This window comes from Leptodactylus fuscus, chromosome 6 (assembly GCF_031893055.1).
Source record: "Leptodactylus fuscus isolate aLepFus1 chromosome 6, aLepFus1.hap2, whole genome shotgun sequence".
NCBI lineage: Eukaryota > Metazoa > Chordata > Amphibia > Anura > Leptodactylidae > Leptodactylus > Leptodactylus fuscus.
Genome location: NC_134270.1, coordinates 177,250,814 through 177,258,683, shown reverse-complemented (window position 1 = coordinate 177,258,683; position 7,870 = coordinate 177,250,814). Strand labels below are relative to the sequence as shown.

Sequence of the window (7,870 nt, the reverse complement as noted above, 5' to 3'; positions counted from 1 at the left end):
CTGTCAATGAGCACAAATTGTTCCACACTCATGACAGATAGATACTGTATAGAACGGGTTTAACAAATAAAAAATGCAGATTTGCTTGAGTAAAGATCATTTCTCTTCCATATGACTGGCTCATGAATATAATAACACGTGATATGACTAATGTACATAGATACAAAGTACTTATATACAGACCTTGTGCACCGATCCAGAAGGAATCCCATCATCTGTACCACAAGACTACACGATGGATCCCTGTACCTATAAGCGCTATCATATACACGGCCATGATTCCAGAAAATTTCTGGACCATTATTTTTCAGAGAAACATGGAATGGTCTTTGGAAAGGACTTGTTCTCTGAAATTTCCCCAAGGTGGGACTATTAAAGGATTATCTTATCTTATCTTATATTTCCCATTAAATGCCTTACAGAAGCTTTTGCAGCAGGTCTGTATCTGGACTGTCTAGGGTCCATTTATTGTAAACCTCTAGGTATGTTGGGGAGTTTGTAACTTAATACCATAGTGATGTTGGTTTTTATTATGATTTACCAAATTAAAGGTGATTTAAAAAAAAAAAAAAGTAAGCGATTTGACTGGAGACAATGTATTCTGATGTCTAAGTTTTTTTGTTTGTTTTTGCTTTTAATAAAACCATTCTTTGGAATGTGAAACTTTTTGATTACATTTTTTTATTACTATAATTAAGGGAGATGAGGAGACTAAAAAAATATTAATTTGTACATTGCATTTTTTTCACAGCCTTCACCATACAGAATAAATAATGTATATACTCGAGTATAAGCCGACCCGAATATAAGCCGAGGCCCCTAATTTTACCACAAAAAAACTGGATAAACTTATTGACTTGAGTATAAGCCGAGGGGGGAAATGCAGCAGCTACTGGAAAATTATAATGGTTGGAGTTTTTGGGTGCAGTAGGTGCTGGGGAAGGGGAGAGGGTGTTTTGGTTGTCTGTCTGCCCCTTCCCTGAGCTTGAGGACTGTTTTTTTCCCCCCTACTTGGAATTCAGCCTGGCTGTATATAGCGTATCTGTAGTGCTCCTATTAACCCTTTCCCAACAGAACAGAAACACTGCAGATCCCCTATATTCAGTAGACCGGGCACTTTCAGACACAGTAATTTTCTACTTTTATATGTATTATAGGGAAAGGAGGGATTTATAACTTTTATTTTATTTTTTTATTATATTTTTTTAAAGCTTTTTTTCAGTATTTTATTAGCTCCCCCTATGGGACTTGAACCTGCAGTCATTTGAATGCAAGTCCCATAGACAGCAATACAAGTGTATTCTATACATTACTATATATTACCATTGCGGCAGGTCATAGACCAGCTGCAATAGTGATATTGCTATGACAGGCCTGGGAGCCTTTATTAGGCTCCAAGCGGTCGTGACCTCGCCGTGCAGGAGCCGGCCTGTAACTCTAAAGGTATGGGGCCAGTCCAGGGCTAATTTTAAACTTTTTTTTTTTTTTTTTTGGGGGGGGGGTCTTTGATGGCTGCGATCAGAGATTGCAGGCATTAGCTCCAGCATCTCTGCTGTAAGAGTTACAGCGGAGACCCGGTTGCTGTAGGTGACCGCTCTGCAGCAAAGCAGGCGCCATTATACTTACAGACCAAGTAATGTGCACTCACGTCCCAGCTGAAGAGGTAAGGCTGCACGGATAGAAGGTTCCGTCGGCCAAGAAACAATGAAGATACGTAGATGAAGTTGTAAAATTCCAGCAGTCCGAATCTCAATGATAAAATTTAACTTTTAATATATTCCGCCATAAAATAAGAAACAAAGTTTCAAACGAGTATAAAGAGCATTACTAAGTACTAACTGACGTATTTCGGAATGTCCATGCTTCCTTAAACGTAAATTTTACAACTTTATCTACGTATCTTCCAATCAAGACTGGGGTGGGTTCTGGACTTCTGAAAAACAAGTCATCCCACACATGTTTGTTAGCTAATCTGTCCCTGTCCTTGCTCAGCGTTAGTCCTTGCTCTTGCTTTGTATTACTGATCTCTGTTTTTCGGCTTCTGATTTCTCTTTGGATTCTGATTTGGTCCTGTTTGTCTGGTTTGGCTTCGGCTTTCTGAACACTTATCCAGAGAAGGGGCTTTCACCTTCTACCGTTAAGGGTATTTTAGGCAAGTATTCCCTTCCTTTCAGGTTTCAGCTGCAGCCAATGGAGAATTGTTCAACAGGCAATTCCCTAACAGGAATCTTCTAAAAAGTCAGGACTGTCCAAAGTGGAGAAAAGTTTGACTTATTTTATGATTACTGACACAAAACCTTGTCCTATAAAACATTTAGGGATCATTTTTGCTTTTTTTCTTTTTTTGGGGTATTTTAAGATAAGATAATCCTTTAATAGTCCCACAATGGGGAAATGTCAGTGATACAGTTTCATAGATGGTACAGTAGTATATAACAAGAGAGAAACACATAGAAGCTCATGGCAGATAGAGAAACACTAGGAATCATAGAAACTAAAAAGAAAGAAACACAGACACACGGCAGGATCATTTAGTTCTCTGTGCGGAGTGATGTTAATAATAATACAGCCTACTGCAGTTGTAGGACATGAGGAGGGGGGTCACAGCATGTAGATATAACAGGCAGAAACATTTTTTTTGCAGAGGTGGGGGACATATGCAGCTATCATGATAACATGTGGCAGTTCCTTTGGTAGGTGGTGAGATCTCCTGCTCACAGCTGATAGTTTGGTATCTTGTATCAGCGCTATTGTCCATTAACCATAAAAAATTCCCCAAATGTCCTTCATCATAGCCCTCCTCCTTTCTTCTTACCACTGTGTTCTACTGCCCAGAGAGGTCTGAAGCCATCCAGGTAGACAGGGTGCTGCTCTCTTGCCAAGCTTCCATAAACACATGGGGTAGGTGGGTGATGGTGGGCTCCCAGGCTGTAAGAGTCCCACATGTCCACAGTAATAGAAAGAAATACCAGTCAGCTGTAGCATCTTCACACATCAGCAATAGACTCCAAAAATCATCTCCTTGAAAGAAGAAGTCCACACTTCCATGTAGGTTTCTCCTCCATGCCGCATGGTGGGATGGTAACAGGCACATGTGCAAACAGGAAAACTCCAGCTCATTCAGGTCTTGAGTCTTGTCCATGCTTAACAATAGAAACAAAAGGAACAATATACTCCACAGGGTCTTCCATTCGATTTATAGTTGCTAATTCATAGTGCTAGTTTGCTTGGTTAGAGGATTCTTGAAGATACAGACAAAAAGAGTGAAAAAAGGAAGATAAAGGTTGCTCCCAGCTTGTGGCTCTGTGTCGAGGCAGCCACTCAAGGCGGCGCCATGATAGGAAGCAATAAGCAATATTCCAATATTTTCTGGAGATGTCTAGATCTGATATTATCTACAACATAAATTATGGTTTAACACATTGGAGGTTTTAATATTTGTTTTTTTTCTATAGGTAAAATTAAAGGAGACATCTTGCTTGACCTCAGCAATGGATCTGTAATACATCATCTGTATTCCGCCTGTGAGTTTTTCAATGACATCATAGTGCTGAAGGTCAAAGACAGATGTATCATGGAGCTGAAAAGATGGACGGACAAACGTACCGGAGCCTTTCATTGGGGCCATGCTGCAAAACATCATGCAGATATAGAAGGGAAAAGGCGAAGTATTTGTCCAACTATTAAGGAAAACTTGTCAGTGAAAACAGAGAGGTCTACTTCTGGCTCTGTACAATGTGCAGAAGAAAGCTGATCGATGCCAGACCCAACTCTTCTGATATCGATGTCTTATTATATTTTAAAGAGGACCTGTTATCATGTCTGAAAAGATCAGTGTCCTATATAATCTTATAAACCTTGTCAACCTACCCATTTAACGATTTTGTTTATCCAAATCTGTTCAGCTATTCCAAAGATATACAGTAAGCCCTTTTAGTAGGGTCTACAATGGAGTGGGCTATAACCTGCGTAAAATACAATACACAGATCACTGCTGTCACCCACTTGTTTACACTAATTCACATCAACAATAAAATGGCTTATATCTTTGGAATAGCTGAACAAATTTGAATGATGTATGTAATTTTACTTTCACACCTTGTGACATGTCATCTTTATGGATATGGATAAGTGACAACTCCTTTAGTATCTTCATGATATTGCGATCTGTAACAATGGGTTCTGTTTGAAGGGCTCAGTATGGGCTGGACACTTAGGACACTCGCTTTGGTTGATAGCTACTGAGCTTCTGTCTTACACTATTGATGATGACTATGGGACAATCATTTTCTCCACTTTCTCCATTTCTTACAGTCACCAGTTAGAAGAAAAAGAAGTAAAAGTGAGATCATCAATGCAACATGTTGTGAAATGTGACATCGAGAAAGAAAACATGACCGAGCCGATAGTCTTACCTCCAGCCGATTGTATCATCAGTGTTTTGCTAATGGAGGTTATCTGCAAAGACCAAGATGACTACATCAGATATCTCAGGAAGTTCTCAAGATTGCTGAAACCTGGAGGACACTTCATATTAATTGAGGGTTTAGGTATAACATATTACACGGTTGGTAATGACAAGTTCCGTACTTTCAACCATGATGAGCTTTTTTCCAAGAAAGCTCTAGAAGGAGAAGGCTTTATAATAGATGAGTGTAAGGTTCAGAAGAGAACATCTGAGAGTGATCTTGTTGACTATAAGGCTATCATGTTCATTGTAGCTCACAAGAAGTAGCTCTAAGTAGTAATGTAGTGTATGAATTAGACTCTTGTCAGATTATATAGTTAAGCCTTCCATTGTGTGTATACATCAGGAGGATTAACCAATATATATCTCCCATACAAGGTTTCAACATCCATTTGACACTGGTGGTTCTAGACTTAGATGAAAAGTATACTGTTAAATATCTTGTATTTGCCGGTGAGACTTGTGTCCACTGTTAAATATCCGTACTTGGCCTTATCCACGATAGGAAGAAGTCAGCTTGTTATAAATCAGTGTAGAGGTTTATTAATATCTTGAAGGAAAACACAGGAACAGGGAAAATGTCCAAAATAACACAAATATCAGTCAATTGTCAATAGCTTACATCTTCAGAGAAGTTAAATCATCTGGATATCTTGTAGTTACAGCTTGGTTCATGCTTGTCATCTGGTCTGGTCATCTGGAATATTCACGACATCTTGTCCAGGATGACAGAGAGGGATGGCAGACAGACCTGCCATAGATTCCCCATGGATTCCCCTCATGGATGACGACGACGACCCCGACGTGTGTGTCTGTCACTCATTTATGTTCATGAGAGTGGGTGTTACCTTCCATGTTACAGCTATTTAAGGAGATTTCTACTATGGTTTACTCTAACCGCACCCATGTACCCAAAATACAACAGATATGATGTCAGTAGAGTGTTAACCCCATGTCTGCTAGAGAATATTGTAAATATATAATATTTAACATTTCCCCCTTTTGAGAGTGAAATATCTGTTTGAACTCTCAAGATATACCATACAACAATATTCATACAATTAGATTATATCTTCTTTCTTCTTTGCTGGAACTTAATTTTCATTGATTGTCCATGTAACAATAATTTCATCAATTTGCAATACATTTTGACATTAATAAATGTTATGTTATGTTATGGTAAACTGTGATCAAAGATGGAAACAATTTGATCCACTATCTAACCTACACCTGATGAAGGCTCTTCTTTCATCGTCTGGTCTTCTGGTCATCTTCTTCCATCATAATAGAAGGCTTATTACCACAAATGTAGTTCTTGACTTAAAGTCCTTTAGATTTCCTCCGTGTTGTGCAGATATTATAACATTGTCCATTAAAGTTCATATTATGAAGATATTGATATAACAACAAAGTCCATATGTTATGTTTCACTTCACCAAGACATAGACTGTAGTGGAGTTTTTCCATTGGTAATTCCCTTGACCACCTGTCACTGTAGAATCATGTGACACTTCTGGAGCAATACTGCAAAAGCAAGGCAAGTGTGAATTCTGACATCATCCCTGCTGCTTGTCAGTAAGGTTCAGTCCTGGAATCTCAGTCTCTTGGATACACAATATCTGTGTTCGGGTTTTATCATTCATAATCCTTTTGCTCACCAAACAACTTGAAGTCTTGAAATAGAGAGGATTCCACCAAACATTGATGAGGACGTCTTTATATCTGTCCAATCATCCGCTGATCAAGTCTTACATGTGAGTCTTACATGTGAATGTAAGACTTTTCCTAAATACACTGCTTCAGCAAAACTGCTTTGTTTGTCCCATATCTCACTTTATTCAATTCATTGTTGACACAGCCCTGACTTATCTGGACAAAAGTCAAGTGATGTATCTGCTGCTCTCAGGGGGGAGGGAGGAGGGGCTAAGTGCATGGGAGCGAGCCTGGAGGGGGGGTAGTTTACACTTTTGGGGGGAAGGGGCCGCCAATACAGACCCGGCATCCGCTGTAATAGAGAGGCGGATGCCGGGGAGGGTTAAGCGCCAGCACAGGTGCCTATGACGTTGCTACACTCCTGCCCTGCATGAAGCCAGCAGCGGCAGGAGCGATGCTGCTATTCCGGAGGGGGGGGGGGCAGAGGACCGGAATAGCAGCATCGCTCCTGCCACTGCTGGCTTCATGCAGGGCAGGAGTGTAGCAACGTCATAGGCACCTGTGCTGGCGCTTAACCCTCTCCGGCATCCGCATTTCTATTACAGCAGATGCCGGGTCTGTATTGGCATTGTGAAGGCTGGGGAACTGACTGGTCTCACTATTCGATGTACGTCTGATGCCTAGCTGCATCGGGAGCGCGCACACAGGGCCAACGGCATAGAAGCGACGACATCTCGCCGCTGGCTTTACATATCTAACCCCTCCCACCAATGACGCAACAAAGCAGGAAGAAAGAAGATTTTACAGCAGCCAAGACTGGTGAGTATGTGACATGGGAATACCCCTTTAATGGAAAGTTGCATGGAAGGAAAAAGTATGGTAGAAAAAGGTACATAAGTAACCGGGATAACCGTAGCCTTAATAGGATTGTTAAGAAAAGGCCATTCAAAAATTTGGGGGAGACTGACACTGAGTGGACTGCTGCTGGAGTCAGAGATGTATCCAGGACATGGGCTATAAGTGTTACATTCCATATCTCAAGCCACTCATGACCAATAGACCATGCCAGAAGTGTCTTACCTGGGCCAAGGAGAGAAAGAACTGGACTGTTGCTCAGTGGTCCATAGACAAGCACTACCAGGAGGGGAGGGGGCGTTCCTCCCCGGTCACACACTGTCAGGAACGCCCTTCTGACTGTGAAGAGCTACGGTATCGGCACCGCTAGCTCTTTACCCGGGGCACAGATCGGGAAAGCCGACAGTGTGCTGAAATGAGCACACTGTCTGCTTTCCAACCGTATATAAAACTGCCTGTGCCCCAAACCCATGAAAGGTCCTCTTTAAAGGAAGTCTGAGAGCAGGAATACTGTAACAAACAGAGTTCTTCATGCACTATCCTAATATTCCAGTATTATTCAGCATTCCAGTTCTGCTATTGAGAAAATTTTTGTTTTATTCATATGCAAATTAGGTTTAAAAAAGTCTTTTCTCCCCTGATGATTTTCTCCCCTAACTGCCATCCAGCTATTCCCTTCATTTGTTGATTGAGAGCTCTCCCCCTGGTGCTCATCTTCTGCATTGCTCTTGCCAGACGTAACACTTATTGTACAGCGCGTGTCTAGTGACATCAGGTTGCACCCGGAGAAGAAGGCTATCAATGGAGTTCACTGGAGTTCATTTAGTGGTTCTTAAAAAAAAAAAAAAATGTATAAAACATAAAAAATATAAGAAAGACACACAGCCTGTGCCC

General features: G+C 40.9%; 1 pseudogene; it reads left to right on the top strand.

The window, feature by feature from the left end:
* Window positions 1-235: 235 nt before the first annotated feature.
* Window positions 236-4,735, top strand: LOC142209871 (indolethylamine N-methyltransferase-like; annotated as a pseudogene).
* Window positions 4,736-7,870: the final 3,135 nt, after the last annotated feature.